At 35.9% G+C, this 22,473-nt stretch overlaps 1 long non-coding RNA gene across 1 annotated transcript; it reads right to left on the bottom strand.

Moving 5' to 3' along the window:
* Positions 1 to 14,615: 14,615 nt before the first annotated feature.
* LOC106997529 (uncharacterized) lies at positions 14,616 to 20,786 on the bottom strand. The gene is made up of 3 exons (XR_001443726.3): positions 20,650 to 20,786; positions 16,357 to 16,435; positions 14,616 to 14,753 (listed from the first exon to the last, which is right to left on the bottom strand). It is a non-coding gene; the product is annotated as an uncharacterized LOC106997529 (long non-coding RNA).
* Positions 20,787 to 22,473: the final 1,687 nt, after the last annotated feature.

Genomic DNA, 22,473 nt, shown 5'->3' with positions numbered 1-22,473 from the left:
GTCAGGGACTTTATTTTAAAATTTATTTTTTCTCATTTCATAGCTAGATAGTTATAAGAGAAATACAAAGAATTTACAAGATGCTTCTCTGTCATCTGCCATACGCAGAGGGACTGAACTAGGAACTTTGTAGTTGAATCTGTATTCATAAAGAGTAAATCTAATTTTATTTTATAGATTTTGGAGAAATAAAACAAGAATTTTAAGAGCTTTCATATTAGCAGTTTTGCCTTACAAAAACTAAGATTTGTCAGATTAGAGGTACAACCTAAATATTAAAAGTAGATTAAATTTATTTTTAACCTTGAGTATCTGATACATAAAACCCTTTTCTAGGAAAACATAAGAAGTGGTACATATCTACTCTAAATGTTTCACCTACATGAGTCTTTTCAAATGAAAGACATGGGAATTGCAAATTTTTTTAAAGATTGCTATTAAGGGTACTTTTTCCAGCCTTCGTTTGAGTAAATCTTAATTGATTTCATTTTATTAACATATACCCTTTACCTTTAATATTTCATTTGAAGTGTTCCTTTCAAATTTACTGTGTCCTAAATATGAAAGTCAGCTTTAAGTAATGTCAGACTCTTATGTACATTTTCATTTCTCATTAAAGTAAAATATAAAATTATTGAATTTATCTGAAATAGTTACAAGTTTTGGAAATACAGCATAAAACATGAATGTAAAGTCTATTATGTAGTATGCGTATTTGTAATCCTAATATATGAGGGTGACATTTTTAAGATTGTATGTATGTGTCAACCTCTTAAATGTTTTCTGTGAAGCCCAAACATGCAGTTTATGTCTCTGGTGTTTGTTTTGCATTTTAGTGTGCATGGACAATGAAGGTAGATTCAAATTATTTTCTCTTTTTTATCACTAAGTCACTGGTATTTGGGTTTATAAACTCGACAAGATACTTTACCTAAACATGATCAATAGACGTGTTTAATAAAAGTGTTTTTATTATTTTTAAAAGATTGAATAAATCTGGTTGAAGTCATTGTATCAAGAAATTATGGTTTCTTTACAAATAGTCCACATGAAGTAATATTGGTACTTATTTTGATGACAGACCTCATACTTAATATTAGAAGTAACATTCCTTTTAGGCTCTGTTTTTCAGTTTAACCCACTTTCCAGAATGGTTCTTATCCTTATTTTAAAAGCTTCCCATTATCAATGCTTCACATAGTGAGTATTTAAAAGAATGTAGTTCTGCATTTAATTAGATGACTCAACTTCAGTCATTCATTTGACTGCAAGTAGTAAAAGCATGGTCTTTGAAACATAAAGTATAATCCTAGCCTCGGGATCTTGGGTAAGTGACTTGACCTTTTTGAGCTTCAGTTTCTTTATATGTTAAAAAGAAAGATACAGAAAATACCTACCTCATAGAGTGTGGGAGTATTAGGTGATGCAATAAACATGAAGTGCCATATCCCTGTCACATAGTGCTCTATAAATGGTAGTGATTAGCATTGTTACCTTCATTTTCATAGATTGCTCATGTATCGGTACTTTTTCAGTGAATACAGTATAATTTTAACAAAGAATCTACATTTGTCTCAAGAATGAAAATTTCCTTAGTGTGAGTTGGCTGAAATAGATTTTTTTTAAAAAAGAATGAAAATTCCCAATAATAGTAATACTCCAAATATAGGGTAAACAAAAGTAAGTCCTATCTCAAAAGAAAAATGCCATAATTTGGATAAATTTGGAGTATTACTGTTTTTTTTTTTTTTTTGCATGCAAAAATCCTTCAACTGACCTCCTAGGAGTTAAACGTGATATAAAAATGAACCCAGAGGAAAAAATTACAGCAAATTTAACAACTGACTATTGAAAACTTGAAGTTTTTATATCTATTCTCAACTCTTAATTTAACTAGGTTTAAATTGAACTCACTAATCTGGATACTTGGAGAAAGTATCCAGGATTATTCTGTGTACTTTTTCCTTTTCTGCCATTCTGCTACACTTGATGTTCATTTAAGTTAAAATGTTGGGGTGGTAGTGGTAATTTCAAAAGTATACTGTGAGACTTGCTCTCCCGGAATAGCCATAATTAAAGCTAGTGGGCACAATTTCTGACATCTGCACAGATAGGCATCAGAGAGGTGGGAGACACATATTTGGGTCAATATCTTGTATCAAGTCTAGTGACGCACATCACAATGACAGAAACAGGCCTTGCTAGATAGCAGCTCCCCTATCCACTACTTACTCCTTCCATTACATCATCTGCAAGTTTTCTTTCCTACCTGCAAATGTTATAGGTTTCTTTGCTGATTATAACAGGTAATACTTTACAAATATATTAATTTTTATAAAATACTACTTCTCCCAGAGTACAGAGACAGAAGGAAAGCCTCCCAAAGTTTTTAAAAGCTAACAACCCAGATACCAAATTAACACAAATTTAACATGATAAAATCACAAGTAAAATTAGTTATCAAATGCAGCAGTATATAAATTACTGTTAATGCCTTTTATGTGCTAGGTGCCAAGCACATTATCCTGTTTTTGCAATAAACCTATGGGGTAGTTATATCATTATTGTCCCCATTCTGTAAATGAGGCAATTCAGGCATAGAGACATCAGTTCACTTGTCCTAGGTTACATGAGTAGCAAATACAGCCAAGACTTAGATTCCAGTAGTCTTGACTTCCTAAGCTGCCCTTTTAATTTCTGTTTTCTGCTTCTGTGTACTACTTTGTAGGTTCTGTATATAAGAGAATGATTCACTATGACAAGGGTTTATTCCAAGAATTAAGTACTGGGTAATATTTTAATCATATTTAGTATTAATACACCAAAAGAAGAACCATGTCAATAGCTCTTTGGATGTACAAAGCACTTGATAAAATTCAAAAATTGATCTCTAACTTGTTTTTTAGGTTAGTTGTTATTCAAAGGAAATGTTTTCTCTCCATTTTCTCCGCTCCTATTTCACTGTCTCACACATCATGATGCCTATTAGAGAAATACTAGAATCCTTCTCACTATAGACAGCAATAAGATGTGGATGCTGTTGTCACTGGTTCTGCACATGGCAATGAAAAAGAAGAAAGCGAAAGGAGGCACACCTTTGCTTCTTTTCCAAATCATCAAAATTTGATATGGCAAAAATCATAAATAGTTACAAAGCAAACAAATTGATAAACTACAACATTTATGATGAATTGCCTTAATTCATAAAGGACATTTTCAAAGCCAAGGAAAAAACAATCAGTAGATAATATCAATCAAAGACTTGTGCAAGCAAAATAGAACAGCTGACAAATTTAAATAAATGCTAAATCAGTAACATGCTGATTAAAAAGTAGATTACTTTTCGCTTGTCTGCACAGATTTAAAATAATAGGCATTTTCATGGATATGGGAAGGAAACATTCTGAGATAACAGCTTATGAGAGTTTAAGTCTTGAGGACAGGTAGACTATTAATCAGAAGCCGTAAAAAGGTTCATACCCTTTGACATAGTATGCTGGGAATATTTTCTGAGGAATTGATTGCATAAGTGCACAAAGATGTATATTTTTATGATATGATTCTACACAGTATTGTTTATAATAAAAACTTGGAAACCTAAATGTCCAATAATAGAAAAGAATAAATTATTGTACATGCATATAGTGGGTTACTAAGAAATGATTCAATTAGTATAGATATTTTCATTGACAAAGGTTTCTTAATGATAAGTGAAAGGGAAGTTATAGGATAGTATATCTAGCATATAAATATATTTGTATGGGATATGGTTAATACAGAAACTTTTAACAGTGGCCATCTTTAAAGAGTGGAATTTTGAGTAACATTTTCTTCATATCTGTATCTTTGATTTTTCCCAATAATAATGAATATATAAATGTATGTGCATCTCTCTCTGTCTCTTGCACACACACACACACACCATATATATACACACACGTATATATACACACATATACGTATATATGTGAACATATAAATGTATGTGCATCTCTCCTGTCTCTTGCACACACACACACCATATACACACACATACATATAGGTATATATACATGTATATACATATATATACATATTTATATCCATATATGTATTACATATACACATATACGTATACACATATATATGTGTATATATATATACTGGCTTTTAGAAAAGTTATCCATGACCTTGTATCTTGTTATTAAACACAGTGAAACAATCATGTGTTAGGATTTATTTTATGAGGTGAAAATACAGGCTACAAGGTATTATGAAAATTTGGATTGAGATCTATTTGTTCAGAAAGCATTTTCTAGATTTCTTATTCTATACTAGTAATATACAGGAATAACAAGATATAGTCCTCTCAATTCTTCATTACATTTGGAAGTAGTACATTATGTTCTCTATTTAGCATATTGGGAAATGAGTATGTAAAATAATTCTGATTTCCCTGAGCTTAGTGGGTACATGATTAATAACTTTATTTCAATATTTTTTCTCCTATATCTTCCTCATGAGATTTCCTGACTCCTCTGTGTTGGCTTTGGATCTGTGGTGGGAAAGCTGTCCTCCTCTATGTACTGAATTTATATGATTATTGTCCAGTCTAATCTGGAGTGCACTTTGCTCAATTCATTTCCAATCATAGCAGGTTATTTAGGTTTAAGTGATGAATTCTGAACATGCCTGTGTGTCTTTGCTTCAACAAAACACATAACACGTACCAGGGTGTGCTGGACGCTGTGTTAAAGGTTCTGATGTCAAAGGATTGATGGCACTATAGTTGCCTTGGAGGAGTTGTGTGTCTAATGGAAGAGGTAGATATAAGCATAGTTTTCAGCAGACTCAAATCTATTAAGCTTAATATTTACAACTGCTATAGCATTTGCATAAAAAGAGTATCATTTTAGTATCTCTTTTGGCAAGCCAGGAAATGTCTATTTCTTTAATTTTCTCATTTTGGACTTTAAAAATTATTTTCTGATTAAAAATAATTTGAGGAAATAGAGATTTCCATAACATTTTTTAAAAATGTAATGTTCTTCTCATCTACTATTAATGGCACAATGTTTTAAAATGCTTTGCTAAAAAGGCAGCTTTAGGATTAAAGGATAATTTATGTAACGTTAGAAACAGCAGCAATAATAATTCAGTAGAGACTTTCATCATTCAATTTATGAAAAGCATATTGCCTTAACATAATTTCTTAACTGGAAATTTAGATGCAGGAATCAAATCAGTCTCTTAAAATATAAAGTCGCAAAGACAGGGAAGTCTGGAGGAGCATTTGGAGCGATTAATGTCTCACAACTTGAAACATATATGTAAGAATTCATGCAAATTGTTTATCTTACATCTTTTTTATTTAAAGAATTTTAGCTCCACTTACACATAAGAAAGACTGGAGTTTGAAATAATAGATGTCCAAATTCATGCTTATCCAGATTTATATCACATTGCAGCCATATATTTTGCTGATGATAGTTAAATAAGAAGTCGCTACCGTAAAATGTAAAGCTAAGTATCCTTTTTAGCACCATAGTGCTAAAATTTGAATGTTAAAATTTGAATGTAAAAATTTGAATAGTAAAAATTTGAGTGTTACAAAGTTCCTGTGGTGGTATGTCAAAAAAAAATTTTCCTTGTCAATTTGCAAACTTTCATTATGCATTAAGTAGGTATACTTAATATTTGAACAACTATGGATGTGTATCTTTATGGTACATGTATGTTCCCAAAATAGATGAAGATGTGTAATTTATGGAGCAAACATATTCAGCAATGTGACAAATGTGGGAGAAGTATCTCTTGATAAAGTAATACTTCTTTAAAAAGTAATATGTTTTATCATTTTAAATCTTCTGATCTTTTTCTTCCATTCTTCAAAAATGGAATGTATGGTCACCTCACTCTTAGGACAGATTAGCAACTTTAAACATAGCTTTCTGAAATACATTAAATGCTTTTTGGAAAATTGAGTATAACTCTTTCAATTAACGTTAAGATACTGTTGGGTTTCAAAAGAGAATACTCCAGACAGGGTACATTTTTTCTCTTTTTCTACTGGAAGAACCAGACACAATTTAGAGATAAGTAAGCTGGGGACAGATTTTCAAGTTCATCTGGGGACAACTACTCTTTTAGAAACATTTTGTTGTTTTTAAATATATTTTATTGAATTTTGTTACTTCTGTCTTCAGAAAGTGTTACATGAATACAGAAAATGTATGTTCCCTATGGGGACCTGGAAAATTAAAAACGTGTATCATCCTGATAAAACATATCTCATGGGAAAACTGGCCAAAACAGTTACTCAGTATATCTCCAGGTTTGCATCTTTTACTTCTTGTTTATTCATTTAGAGTCCTCTTCCAGTGTGTGGACCTCTGCAGATTCTAGGTAACTTTTCAAATATGCTAGATTTTGAGCTGTATGTATTTTCTCAAGCAGAGACATCTGAGTGTGGTGAAAATGAATTTTCAGAGAACAGAATTGCCAAGCATATGTGATGGAACTGTAGGGAAAAAGGGCATAACTTTAATCTTCAAAGAAGCTTAAAAATAGCTCCACAGTTATCATGCATGAGGCCTGACAATTGACATTTCTCATTTTGGCAGCATTCACCTACAGCACCCTATCAGCAACTGAACACATTCATCTCTGGAATAAATGATTAATGAGCTGCCTATCATTTCCATTCCTTCTGTACCAAGTGGTGGAGGCTTCAGTTGATCATATTGCAGCCATCAACATCATTACTGAAATTTATTCTGCCACTAGAGGGTTGTACTAGGATAATCAATTAGCATTTAAATAAAAGAATTAAGTTATGGCATTAAAAATAACAAAAAAATAATCCCTTCTGAGTCACTCTGTCAGACCTGGTAAGGTGGTTTTGTTGTTTTGCTCATCAGACAGCATCACAAAATCTTAGATTGAGGAAGGAAGCATGGAAGGATTGTTCTTGTTTCAAGAACAACCCTCTAAGATTTCCAAACTTCTCATTCTTTTTATTAATCACTGTCATGTTCCTTGAAATGCAAATTTATGAAATGCTACAATTTGCATTCAATGATGACCACTGAAGTTGCCAAATTATTTCCTTCAGAGAAAAAAGGATAGAGTTAGGCATTTTTGAAAAGTCGGAATTTATCCAGAAAGCGGAAAGTTAGAGAAAGGACATTTACAAATGATACTGAGATACAGCAAAATAAAGCTTTTCTTATATTTCAGCAGGCAGATGTGAGAATGAGGTGATGAGAACAACATCATTTAGATGTCGGGATGACGTGGGCTGCATTTCTAAAACAGATGGCAGATAATGTGGGTCTTCATAGTCCTACAAAAAAGTGACAGATTGTAGTTTTGGTTAAATGATAACATCCAAGGAAAATGAATGGTACTTGGAATTGGTATTTTAGCATCTCTGCTCCTGGGACCAAGTTCTTCAAGTTCTCAATATTACTGAGCTTAAACTCCCTCCTCATCTATATTCATCTCCAGCATGGCTTTCTCCTATTTCCTCATTGTTTCCTCTCTCTTCCCCTCTTTGAATTTCAAATTCTAATATAAACAGTCGGTTTTATCTGCTTCTGAATTAAGACACTACCTTTACTACATTGTATTGGTCACCCAATCAAAGTGCATGTGCATTTTCTTCAGAGCTGAGACGAATTGATTATACAATGAAATGGAGCTATCATAGGTCCTCAATCCAGCTGCTCTGTCCTATACTTGATTAATATTATTTCCACCATCTGTTGGTGGTGGTATTGTGACTTTTCATTTCTTTCTGTCTTTGTGAGCTTTTAAGAAGAAGCTAACAAAGGCTGTTTTGAGGACTGTTAAGTAGAGGACATTTTTACCTAACACTGATTAATGTAGATAGCTGAGTCGTACTTGTATTTTGAAAAATGGGAAGAAAATGGTCATAGTAAGAAGCACTGGGTGATAAGAAAAACATGTAGTAACAAGATTTCTACATGTGAGCCAATTGCAAACTTCCTCTATGTGTTAAAATTCTCCAATGAGAAATACAGCAACTCGTTTCAGTCACCATGAGATGGGACAGGTTAGGCCATGTTGTGCTTGACCTGGTCGTGAATGAATAACCACACACTTCTTCTTTACCTTTGGCACAAGTGGCTCATCAATCTCCCACTTCCCCTCAGATTTTTTTTCAGCATAGTATTCTAGGCACCAACTACCAACTGGCCAGTGTTCACCTGTTCGCCATTTTCAGCTTAACTACCAATTTGAACAATTGGAGAGGTATTCGAACCGGATGGTAAAGCTGAAATTAGATCTCAAGTTTCTTGACTGAAGTCTAGTACTCTTATATTTCATAAACAATGAACTGGACCAGATTAATTCTTTTGTTAGTATAATGTATATTCTATGAACTTCCAATAATTTTAAAGCTAACTTTTTATTATAAAAATGTTGCAGGCTCATGCTAAAGTCACTGTGGGAAACAGTATGACGTTTCTTCAAAAATTTAAAAATAGAATTACCAGCCAGGTGTGGTGGCTCACACCTGCAATCCAAGCACTTGGGGAGGCCATGGTGGGAGGATTGCTTGAGCCTAGGAGTTCACGACCAGCCTGGGCAACACAGCGAGATCCCAACTCTACAAAAAGAAATTTCCAAAATTAGTTGGGCATGATGGAGCATACCTATAGTCTCGGCTGAAGCAGAAGGATCACTTGAGCCCAGGAGATCAAGGCTTCAACAAGCCATGCTTGTGCCAATGCACTCCAGCCTGGGTGACAGAGTGAGACTTTGTCTCAAAAAAATAAAAATGAAAAAACAAGAAAGAAAAAAGAATCACCATATGATCCAGCAATTCCATTTCTGGGTATATACTTAAAAGAATTGAAAGCAATTTTTTTAAATGGTCTCAAAGAGTTATCTGTGTACCAATATTTATAGCAGCATTATTCACAATAATTGAAATGTGAAAGCAACTCAAGTGTCCTGGACAGATGAATGAGTAAGGAAAATGTGGTATACATATTCAAGGCAATATTCAGCCTTATAAAGAAAGGAGCTGGATGTGGTGGCTAACGCCTGAAATCCCAACACACTTTGAGTGGCTGAGATAGGAGGATTGCTTGAGGCCAGGAGTTCAAGAAGAGCCTGGGCAACATAGTGAGATCCCATGTCTACAAAAAATACAAAAATGTGCCAGATATGGTGGCATATGCCTGTAGTCTTAGCTACTCGGGAAGCTAAGGTGGGAGGATTGCTTGAACCTGAGAGGCGGAAGCTGTAGTGAGCTATGATCACACTACTTCAATCCAGTCTGAGTGGCAGATTAAGACCCTGACCAAAAAAAAAAAAAAAGGAAATTCTGATATGCTGAAACATTAATAAATTTTGAGGATATTATGCTAAGCAAAATAATCTAACCAAAAAAGACAAATACTTTATGATTCCACCTGTATAAGGTACTTAGATTGGTCAAAATCATAGAAACAGAAAATAGAAAGGTGGTAGCCAGAGACTAAAGGGGAGGGAATGGGGAGTTACTGCTTAATTGATACAGAGTTTCAGTTTTACACAATGAAATGAATTTTGGAGATGGATGGTGGTGATAGTTGCACATAATTATGAATGTATTTAATATCATTGAACTGTATGCTTAAAAATGGTTACGGTGGTAAATTTTATATGTATTTTGCCACAATAAAAAATTGGGGAAAAAAAAAAACAGGCTTATCACAAGAAAAAAAAATTACAAAAAGTATAAAGTGGAGTAAATTTCTTCTTAGCAGTTTGCCCCATTATCTTCCTGCTCTATGTGTCACCTCCCTAAACTCCAACTCTCACTTTCTAGGGAAAGCTGCTTTAAAGTCTGTACACACGTAAGGAAATGTTCTGTACATAAACCACATCTGGCTGTGTTTCTCTGTGTTCATTTTTGCCTCTCTCTTTGCCTGGATAAGATCATACTGCATAAACTCTCCTCTAATGGCCTTTTCCCTATCTAAAATATGTATTTTGAAGAGTTTTCCTTATTAGTCTGTATATACCTAATTTTAAAAAACTGAATGGTGTGTGATTAGATGTCTATATCTCCCATTGATAGAAATGTAGGGTATTTCCATTTGTTTTTACAAATGATACTGCAGTGAGCATCTTTGAGTATAAATCTGTGGCTACTTGTGAGTGAGTTTATCTCTTCGATAAATTAGGTGGAATTGTGAGCCAAAAGTTATGTGTATTTTACATTTTGATAGATATTGACCAATAGCCCTCCAAAAGTTGAACTAATTATCTCCCTATAAACTACACGGTATAGGAAAATGCCTGTTTTCCCAACACCTTCAACACTTAGCATTATAAAATTTCTACTTATAGCCATGTAGTAGATGAAAATCTTGAAAATATTTTAATTTACATATAGTCAATTCTGAATGAGGTTAAGCATAGATTTTATATGACTATTCACTGTTTGTATTTATTTACAATGCACTGTTTATTCATTTCCATGCTCAATTTTAACGGTGTTTACTTTGAAGAAAAAAATAGCTATATGGAAAAGCCCTGAATTATATGTAATTCCCTCTTTATACACCTTTTCTGCTATAATTTGAAAGTTAGCTTTGGTCAATTTTTTCACTGTCACTGTTTCTTTCCTCCGCCTCCTCCCTCTCCTCCCTTCCTCCCTTCCTCCTTTCCTTTCTTCCTTCCTTCCTTGACAAGGTCTTGCTATATTGCCCAGGCTGCAGTGCAGTGGCTATTCACAGGTGTGATCCTAGTGCACTACAGCTTTGAACTCCTGGGCTCCTGTCTCAGCCTCCTTAGCAGCTGGAAGTACAGGTGCATGCCACTGCACCCAGTGCCTTGTTTCTTTTATGATAATCATTTCTCTTTTAACCAGATTCTCCACACCTTCACAGGAATTAGGGTGAGGAGGACTAATAGTACTGCCAAAAGACCCCGATGGTCTTGTTTTAGAGATAATTTTTGTCATAACATTGCTTAGCATATTATGCTTTATAATCTTCTTGTCAGTAACTGTGTGTCCTTGGTATTCATCTTGTTTCTCAGTCGTTTCTACTATAGAAATAATCATAATTTCAAGAATAACAAAATGTCTGATTCCCTGTTTTCAGGATACTTTCATATACTAACAGACCAAAGTGACTGGACGTGGCCAATTCAGTTACAATGAATCCTATTGAAAAATGAACCTGGTTTACCTGAGGGCTAACTATTCAGGAAAAAAGCTTTATCATGAAGACTTTTTAGTTTAATTTTCAAACAGGAAATTTATTCACAAGTGTATTAGGTTCTCCAGAGAAGCAAAACCAGTAGTACACACACACACACACACACACACACACACGGGGATTTATCACGGGAACTGACTTTATCATTATGGAGGCTGAGAAGTCCCAGGAAGAGCCATCTGCAAGCTGAAGAACCAGGACAGCCAGTGGTGCAATTCAGTCCAATTCCGATGTCCTGAGAACCAGGGGAGCCAATGAAGTATCTATCAGCTGAAGGTATGAGAACGTGTGTGTGTGTGTGTGTGTGTGTGTGTGTGTGTGTGTGTGTGCGCGCGCGCGCTGGGGGGTGCAAGTCCTGGAGTCCAAAGGCCCAAGAACCAAGAGCTTTGATGGCTGAAAACAGAAGAAGATGGATGTTCAGACTCAAGAATAGAAAAATTCATTCTTTGTCCACCTTTCCGTTTTATCTTGGCACTCAATAGACTGGATGATGTCCACTCACATAGGTGAGGCTGGATCATCTTTACTCAGTCTACTGATTCAAATGTGAATCTCTTCTGGAAACACCCTCACAGACACACCCAGAAATCATGTCTTAAACTATCTGGGCATCCATTAGCCCAGCCAGGTTGACACATAAAATTAACCATCACGACATGGCTCAAAAGTCAAGAAGTATAAAGAAACAAAGTGAAAAGGTTTTTTTGTTTCATCCCCATCCATTATCTTCCAGTTTCCCCACCCTATCCTCATGGAGTTTGTAGTATAGTGAACAGGTAGACAACCAAGAAATTATAATAAGGTACATTCAGTCTTCTCATTATCAGTAATTTTTTATTAGGTTTCTAGGTTCTGCGAGGAGGGTGTTACAGAATGCTGAGCTGGGAAGCTTTAATCATCAGATTTTAATATTTGTCAGTGAAGGGTTTAAAAAGATGGAGAAAAACTGAGTTAAAGGAATGAACTGCCACAGACAAAAATAAAATGGTCCCTTGGCCTACTTCTTGGAATCTCTATTGCAATAATTGCTATGTGTGTGGCAACTTCCTGGAGGTTACTTATATAAAAATGTATCCTGAAGTAATTCAAATGTGTCATGCTAATGCTCTGTCCACTTCTTACTAAAATGTATGGGTTAAAATTAACAATAATACTTTTGTCTGGGTACTGAATCTAAGTAGAAATTGCTCATTTCTAAGTTGTAACGTATTGTATATAAATGTAATATTGTTATAATACAATTATATGTACACAATGTAAAAATGTAATATATTGTGTATATGTACAAATGTACATTTGTTGTGCAATATTGTGCAATATAATTGTAATATTTTCAAGTCCTATATGAATAAAGCTGTTATTTGCATGACTGTGTCCTATGAATAGTTATGGAAATGAATGAATAAGCTTTTTAGAAACAGTTTCTAGAGCCATAAACACTTAAATATTTGTGCCTGAATTTTCTCATCAATTCTTTAGGTGTTTTCCCCTAAACAAAAGAATCTGTGTTTGTTTTTCATGAAATCATTTTTCTATTTTGGCATACATTTCTTTTTCATTTTAAAGCCTGCAATCTTTATTATATAACCTGCAGGCTATATGTGTGAGGTAATCCACTCCCCCTCTCTGTTGGAGGGGGAATGTTTTCCTGTGTCACTCTGTAATTTGTTTTGCAACAATTATTGCTATTTGTAATCATATCTTGTAATCACAAGAGATATATAGCTGAATTTAGAATCTGTTGAGAACACAGAAGGCAGCAGCAGTGTTTCTAAATGTCACTGACTTAATTATTTTAACTCATAAAATTTTTAAAGGTTCAAATGCATCAACCCAAATCATCCATTTCTGAAATGTATTTTAGATAAATCCCTTGAAGTGTTCTTTTGTTGCAAATGGGTGTCATTATGCATTAGTTTCTTTCTCCAAATCCCTGCAATCCCCTAATCTAATTTCCAGTAAGACCATCTATCAGACAACTTATCTCTAGTTCCTGTGTTTTAAAATTACAGAAGCTAAATGTTGTGTTCCAGATTGTTTAGGGAGTCATACCTAGAAGCATTTGGTGCCTTACACTTCTTTCTATTCTTTCGATTAAGAAAACATAAATGTGTACATAACTGGTGTATTTTCCAATTATTTTAGGTGAACTTTACAAATGCATTTTGGCCCTTTTGCGGGGACCTATTTTTCCTTTTTAAAAGTACCAGCCATTCAACTTTGAATAACAGACAATGGAGCATTATTTTTTTGAAAAATAAATTATCTGAGGTAGAGTTTTAGCGTTTGTATATATTAATCATTTATTTTCCCTGTACTGCTTAAAATGTATTCTTAAATTTGTATGTTGGGCAAGGCGTGGTGGCTCACACCTGTAATCCCAGCACTTTGGGAAGCCGAGGCAGGTGGATCACAACGTCAGGAGTTTGAGACCAGCCTGGCCAATATGGTGAAACCCTGTCTCTAGTAAAAATACAAAATCAAAATATTAGCCAGGTGTAGTGGCACATGCCTGTAGTCCCAGCTACTCGGGAGGCCGAGGCAGGAGAATCGCTTGAACCCAGGAGGTGGAGGTTGCAGTGAGTTGAGATCGCACCACTGCACTCCAGCCTGGGTGACAGAATGAGACTCCATCTCAAAAAAAAAAAAAAAAAATATATATATATATATATGTATATATATACACACGTGTGTGTGTGTGTGTGTGTATATACACGTGTATATACACACATATATATAATAGGTTTAGGTTATGAGATAGAAGATAAAGGAGGAAAAGCAACATAGGACGTATTTTATTCCTATTGAAATGTTATTTTTATTTTCCTTAAAAAGGGATAAAGTGGGATATTAGTGCCAATTTTGGCAGATGAGTAGTCTGGTGACAAATAACACAGTAATAAATCGATGGTCCCCTTATACCTCCACTGGTAACTAAAGTTTACATTTGGTAAAGAAGATAGAAGCCTTTGCAGCTGCCTTAAATTATTCTATGGAAACAAGTGGTGCATATGTGTGTGTGTGTGTGTGTGTGTGTGTATTTTTTTTTTTTTTTTTTTTGAGACAAAGTCTCACTCTGTCACCCAGGCTGGACTGCAGTGGTGCGATCTCAGCTCACGTCAACCTCCACCTCCTGGGTTCAAGCGATTCTCCTGCCTCAGCCTCCTGAGTAGCTGGGATTACAGGTGTGTGCCACCACGCCCAGCTAATTTTTGTATTTTTTGGTAGAGACGAGGTTTCACCATGTTAGCCAGGCTGGTCTCAAACTCCTGACCTCAGGTGATCCACCCACTGTGGTCTCCCAAAGTGCTGGGATTACAGGCTTCAGCCACCGTGTGCAGCCATAAATATATATGTCTTACCTTGAGTTGTTTTCATGACTTACTCACACGGTGGAGACTGAAAGAAATTGCTCAGTAGGTCAATTCCTTTAGGTCACTGAGTCCTGACAGAAATAGTCCACAAATTCCCCTGGTTTAGAGGCAATGATTTCTAATTCCTAGCTCCCCACTAGGTCCACAGTATGCTCATCTGGAAAACATTTAGTCATTTCTGAGGAGATTCTAAAATGAGGCAACCCTTGGTCAACTATCTGCCTTTCATAAAAGGTCAATCAAATACATGACCAACAAAGACATACATTTCTGAGCCATATGGAAAAAATAATTGACTTAATGGGACCCTGATCACTTAAAAGAATAGATGCGTCTCTTAAAAAGTGTATTCTCTCATCGGTTCCAATATTTTCATAATATTTAAAGCTCTCAAATGCTAAATAAAAATATTAAAACATTTGAGTGAAATGTGGCACTGTTTCTGATTTTCTATAAGGTTATGATAAATTTACTTGACACAATTTAACTTTAAATGATCATGTTGTGTTAAGCAGAATTAAATTAATGGAAATAAATGTTACCATCTAAATAATAAATATTTCCTAATTGAGCAGCTAAGGTAAAAATAATGCTAAATTATCTAGTTTTTAATTAGTAATTATTCAACAGAAGATTTCTCCCTGCTAATTATCTTTCAAGATTCAGGTGAAAAGATACTAAGATCTTTTAACAAAACCATTCATTTAAGTCCATTATCAAATAAACTATAGTACCTTAACATTTTATGGTATGAGATTCTCACAGCCAAAATTATTGGCTTGTTTTCCTGGGTAATATTTCAAACCCCTGTGAAAAATGAATAGTTGCTTAGAAAAGAGGGCTAATTAAGTCATAGTGTCATTTATGGCATTGCCCAAAACTGTCACTCTGCTCATATATTTTCCTTTCTTTCAACTTACAGCCCTCACTATTTTTTGATAACTGGAAGTTTTCTGAATTTTGCATCTTGAATACCTCACTGTTGTTCTTTATCTGCCCACCAAAGAAACAATCATGTTGAAACTGCATTTTTTTAATATGCAAAAGCCACCACATTTGTCTAAAACTTACATTCTGTAACATGTAAAGAAACAATAGTATGCAAACTACAGTTTTATCCTTGCAATCAATATGAATGTATTACACTATAAATTGTTTATGGCCTACACTTCTGGCCTTAATTAGCCATCTCAAAACGTCATGCTGTAGGTCAAATGGGGTCATAAAAAACATAAGTGGCTTACCTCAAACCAACATCACTATTAGAAAGTAACTTAAAACACATGCTTTATTGGTATTCTAGATTTAACATCATCTTCTTAGGAAAGATAACCTGGGGTTCCAGAATTATTAATTTTTTTAGCAACCTGTCAGAATCAAATTCTATGCAAATTAAATAAGAAACCAAATTGGAGTTTCACTAAATAGAACCTACAGAATTTGCTTGTTGTTAATGCTGGTGGATTTCTTTGAAACCTTAGACTAGTTAAATACTAAATAGCTAGTAAGAGTGGAGACATTGCTAGAGATTATACTAGACATCTGTTGACTGAGATTTCATAGGGCAGTTTTAGACCTTGTTTATTTGTATCTCCAGTAGTTAGCCCAGGAGTTTTACTCCAAGTGCTTGTTAAATAATATAATGCATATTAAATTAATACCTTAAAAAGACAACCTCACTCTAGAAAAACAAAAGACAACTTCAAAATTCTATAAATTTAGTAATAATACTAGTTGATCACTCAGAGCACGTAACTCACCTTATGAAGAGGGGCTTTCAGAGTTGTGTTCAATTTTGTCACTTTCAGATGAAAATAAAAGTGAACACTGGAAGAACATCTGTAAAATTACAACCAAAGACAACCATATTGTAGTTCATCATTCATTCCCTACATTAGATTGTGCTTGATATTTCTTCAAAAATTCAATGTTAGTAAAACGTTTGATTGTCCTAGTGAATTTAAGGATATTAAAACTCTATAACCTATTGTTCCTTTCCTTTCTTAGCTTCCCAGGAAGATTTGGGGCTAAAGTCAATGCCTGATTATATTTTCTATATTAGGTTGGGTGTTTTTGTAGTTACCGTTTCCTTTTTCCAGTGTTTCCCTTTTTATAGTTTAATCCTTTTTAGAAATGTGTGCTGTATATTATGAATTAGTGGCAGTTTTTTATTCTTAATCCTCATTTTTCAATTGTTTTTGAGCTTTCAGAACACATTGTTCGCTATTTCTTGAATTTTTTTTTTTTTTTTTGGACAGAGTTTTGCTCTCTTGCCCAGGCTGTACTGCAGCGGCACAATCTCGGCTCACTGCAGCCTCCATCTCCCGAGTTCAATCAATTCTCGTGCCTCAGCCTCCCGAGTACCTGGGATTATAGTTGTGCACCACCACACCCAGCTAATTTTTGTATTTTTAGTAGAGGCAGGGTTTTTCCATGTTGCCCAGGCTGATCTTGAACTCCTGGTCTCAAGTGATCCAACTGCCTCGGCCTTTCAAAGTGCTGGCATTACTGGCGTGGTTGAAACTCTCTCTTCCTTGCCTTTCACTATATTCTTTCGGTCAACAAATATTTATTGAATACTTAATAGTTGTCAGGCACTGTTGTGATTCCTCTCCCAACTCAACGATCCTGTTCCTCATCCCATTCATTCTCACTTCTGCCCCGTAAATGGTGCAGGTCCACCAAGGTTCTGTCATTTATTTTATGATGTTCTCAATTCTGCACTCTGCTTTGATTTAGGAACACAATCCCTTACTTGAAACTTTTGAAGCCACATATGCTTCAAAATTCTGAATTTTTGGATTTTAGCAAAGTCATAGGTTGTAACAACCATATATTTTGTAACACTTTACACAGAGAGGGGCAGCACTCTTTAATCAAATCTATTAATATTTCTGCAATGAAATATATCAATGTTTACACAAAGCGAGATAGGGACTATGACTACTATAGTAGAATATGTAGACTGTATAAGCCTCACTGCATTTTTTTTTTTTTTGAGACAGGATCTCACTCTGTCACCCAGGCTGGTATACAGTGGCACAATCTCGGCTCACTGCAACCTTCATCTCCCGGGTTCAAGCAATTCTCCTGCCTCAGCTTCCTGAGTAGCTGGGACTACAGGCATCCACCACCATGCCAGGCTAATTTTTGTATTTTGGGTAGAGATGTGGTTTCATTACACTGGCCAGGCTGGTCTCGAACTCCTGACCTTAGGTAATCCACCTGCCTCGGCCTCACTACAATTTTTTTTTAATTTTTGAGACGGAGTCTCGCTCTGTCGCCGAGGCTGGAGTGCAGTGACCGAATCTCAGCTTCCCAGGTTTACGCCGTTCTCCTGCCTCAGCCTCCCAAGTAGCTGGGACTACACGCGCCCGCCACCTCGCCCGGCTAGTTTTTTTTGCACTTTTTTTTTTTTTTTTTTTTTTTTTTTTTTTGAGACGGAGTCTCGCTCTGTCGTCCAGGCTGGAGTGCAGTGGCCGGATCTCAGCTCACTGCAAGCTCCGCCTCCCGGGTTTACGCCATTCTCCTGCCTCAGCCTCCGGAGTAGCTGGGACTACAGGCGCCCGCCACCTCGCCCGGCTAGTTTTTTGTATTTTTTAGTAGAGACGGGGTTTCACCGTGTTAGCCAGGATGGTTTCGATCTCCTGACCTCGTGATCCACCCGTCTCAGCCTCCCAAAGGGCTGGGATTACAGGCTTGAGCCACCGCGCCAGGCCCTCACTACAATTTTTACCAGGTGTTGCAGCTAAATGAGTTTTGTCTTAGAAAATGCTTTTCAAACCATTTTTGATCTTGAGATTGCAGATAAGGGATGATTTACCTCTTACCTTTTCTACTTTTCTAACTTTTTCTACTTTAAATATTTTAAGCAAATTTTGTCTCGAATCTGTCTGGTCCTACATTTCCAAATATTTTCTGGACATCTTTACTAAAGGACCTATCAAATACTTTAATTTGTACCAAAGCAAATGTATTGCCTTCTAACCCACTGATCTCTTTCTTGGTTGTTACTCTCTTTAACGCTTAGCATCATCACTGACAATGGGTGCAGGCCTTCATTACCTCTCCTTTCAGTTTTGTGACTTCCTAAACTAGGCTGGATAGGCTAATTTATTCATGCACTATGTTAGACATCGGCAAATACCAATAAGGCAGGCTTAACTTCAGGTTCCCCACTTATAAGGACCTCTTCTTAGTGGAGAAGGCTAATTAAAGGATTAAATAAATTAGAGAACATTCGTACAATGGGCTATTTTGGAACCATTAAAGACAATGAGATGACTATGTCAATTGCCAAGACATATTAAGAAAAAATGCATGTTGCAGAATAGTATATTGAGGTCCTATGAACAGATAGTTCATCTATATAGAGAAAGTCCTGGAAAGCTATATACAAAAACATGCATATTAAATTAATACTTTTTGGCTGGGTGCGGTGGCTCAAGCCTGTAATCCCAGCACTTTGGGAGGCCGAGACGGGCGGATCACGAGGTCAGGAGATCGAGACCATCCTGGCTAACACGGTGAAACCCCGTCTCTCCTAAAAAATACCAAAAAAAACTAGCTGGGCGAGGTGGCAGGCGCCTACATGTAGTCCCAGCTACTCGGGAGGCTGAGGCAGGAGAATGGCGTAAACCCAGGAGGCGGAGCTTGCAGTGAGCTGAGATCTGGCCACTGCACTCCAGCCTGGGTGACAGAGCAAGACTCCGTCTCAAAAAAAATAAATGAATAAATAAATTAATTAATACTTTTAAAAGACAACTTCACTCTAGAAAAAACAAAAGACAACCTCAAAATTCTATAAATTTAGTAATAATACTAGTTGATCACTCAGAGTATTTAACTCACCTTATGAAGAGATGCTTTCAGAGTTGTGTTTAATTTTGTCACTTCTAGATGAAAATAAAAGTGACCATTTGAAGAACATCTATAAAATTACAACTAAAGACAACCATATTGTGGTTCATCACTGATAGCAGTGTCTCTGGAAAGACAATGTGGATTTTATTTTCTGATTTTTCTTCTTTTAGTGTTGAAATTTTTCAGAGAATATGTATTTTAATCCGAAAAGGGATTATCAAATTAAATGTGATGAGATATATGAATGAATAAATATAATGAAGAAAGGAATATAACGCGAAGAGGCAGGGCACGGTGGCTCACGCCTGTAATCCCAGCACTTTGGTAAGGCAAGGCGGGCAGATTGCTTGAGTTCAGGAGTTCAAGACCAGCCTGGGCAAAAATCACAAAAACCTGTCTCTACCAAAAATACAAAATATTAGCCCGGCATGGTGGAGCACACCTGTCGTCCCAGATACTTGCAGGGGCTGAAGTGAGAGGATCGCCTGACCCCAGGAGGTCAAGGCTGCAGTGAGCTGAGATCGTGTCACTGCGCTCCAGCCTGGTTAACAGAGTGAGGCTCCTGTCTTAAAAGAAAATAAGGTGGGAACACAGTACAAAGTAACTAACTCAGGCTAAGTTATGAAAATCTTAGAAAATGCTTTCCTTTGAGTGCAGCAACAGACATTCCAATTAGAGCAAACAGCAGACCCAGTGGTACTCATTTCTTAAAGGGTACAGTGTGGGAACAGCAGATTGGGTGCTGGAGAGTAGCTTCAAGGGGAAACAAGATTTGACACTGAGGTTAGATATGGAAGATAGTGAAAAGGACTGGAGATAGTCAAGTGTTTCTGGGCAACTGGGTGGCTTATGGTAGCTTTAAAAGAAACAGGGCTAATCAAAACCACAGTGAGAATGCTACTTCATAGCCATTAGGGCAGTTATAATAAGAATAAGTCAGTGAAGGGCTTCAACTTGTTGGTAATATGGACCTGCTCTAGTCGGCGGGGAGCCTCTGGAAGTTGCTGATTTTTAAATAAAATACTTTTTTTTTTCTTTTGGAGTGTTTTTAGATGTGCAGAAAAGTTACAAAGATAGTACAGAGAGTTCTCATATAAGCCCTCAACCATTTTGTCTCCCTTAATATTATCTTACATTATCATGGTACATTTGTCAAAACTAAGAAACCAACACTGGTAAATTATTATTACCTGAAAGCCAGTCCTCATTCAGATTTCACTGGTTTTTCCATTAATGTGCTTTTTCTTTTCCAGGAGTCAATATAGGATCCCACAAAACATTTAGTTGTCATGGTCTCCATAATCTCCTCACTCTGAGTTCCTCTTCTCAGTCTTCCCTTGTTTTTCGTGAACTTCACAGTTTTGAGGGGTGCTGATCAGAAAGTTTGTCGAATATTCCTCAATTTGGGTTTGTCGGACATTTTCTCATGATTAGCCTGGAGGTAAAGGTTTTAGGAAAAATACCACACAGGTATTTTTATCACATTATTTTAGAGGACACATCATTGCTGATGTTAATCTCGATCACTTCATTTAAAATGTTTGCTAGGTTTTTCCACTGTAAGCTTCCCAGAAAGTTTTTCCTTTCTATACTTCTCAGGCTTTTAAGCTGTACATTATATTACAAGTGGTGTTTAATGCGATTTTTTTGGCTGGGCGATGGGAAGAGGGTGGAAAAAAGAAGGTCAGTTATATAGCTAAGGTTGTCATAATAATTCAAGTGATAGAGGACAAGCACTTGGACGTCTAGTGGCAATAGTAGATGGTAAAATGGATTGGAGATATTCAAGTGTTTCTGGAAAACTCGGTGGCTTATGGTAGCTTTAAGAGAAACAGGGTAAGACAAAACCACAGTGAGATACCACTTTATACCCATTAGGAAAGTTATAATAAAAAGTCAGATAATAACAAGTGATGGTGAGGATGCAGAAAAATTAGAATCCATACACACTGCTGATAGGAATGTAAAATGGTGTGGCAACTTTGGAAAACAGGCAGTTACTCAAAAAATTGAACATATTTACTATTTGATGCAGCAATTCCACTTCTAGGTACATACTTGAGAAATAGAAACACAAGTACACATAAAAATGTATACACAAATCTTCATAATAGCATTACTCATTATAACTAAATGTCAAAAACTACCCAAATGTCCACCAATTGATGAATGAACAAAATGTGGTATATCTTATTTAGCCATAAAAAGGGTGGAAACACTAACATGCTATGTTACAACACAGATGAACTTTGAAAATGCTATGCTAAGTGAAAGAAACCAATCACAAAAGATCACATATTATGATTTCATTTGTATGACATGTCCAGAATGGAGACAAATCTAGAGACAAAAAGTAGATTTATAGTTGCTTAGCACTGGGGGAGTGGGTGGATGGTGGAGGGATTAGGCTATGATAGGGCAAATGGTATGAGTTTCCTTTTGGGGTGATGAAAATGTTTTTAAATTCATTATAGTGATGGTTGTACAACCCTGAAAACACTAAATGTCATAGAATTGTACACTTGAATTTGGTAAATTGTATGATATGTAAATTATATCTCAATGAAATTACTATAAAAAAAAATCTGTAACACATGGCAGGGGAACCATACTTGTTCAAACTACACTCATTCAAATCGAAGTGCTGGTGGGACATCCAGGTGTAAATGTTGAGCAGCTCAAAACTTAGGTTGGGCCTAGAGATATGGCACCACAAATCATTAGCATAAAGGAGTCACTTAACAGAAAGCAAGATAATTCATTTAGTTCAATTTACTAAACATAGTAGCTGAAGGGAAGGTTTCAAACAGGGCAACTTCAACATTTAATAGCACTGAGTTTTCAGGGGTTAACACAGAATGAGGACTGACTCTGATATGGTTTGGCTCTGTCTCCCCACTCAAATCTCATCTCAAACTGTAATCTCCACGTGTTGAGGAGAGAGGTGATTGAATCATGGGGGTGGTTTCCCCCATGCTGTTCTTGTGCTAATGAGTGAGTTCTCAAGAGATCTG

Source organism: Macaca mulatta, chromosome 3, assembly GCF_049350105.2.
Source record: "Macaca mulatta isolate MMU2019108-1 chromosome 3, T2T-MMU8v2.0, whole genome shotgun sequence".
NCBI lineage: Eukaryota > Metazoa > Chordata > Mammalia > Primates > Cercopithecidae > Macaca > Macaca mulatta.
Note: the sequence above shows the minus strand (reverse complement) of the source record. Positions and strands in the feature narration are given on the sequence as shown.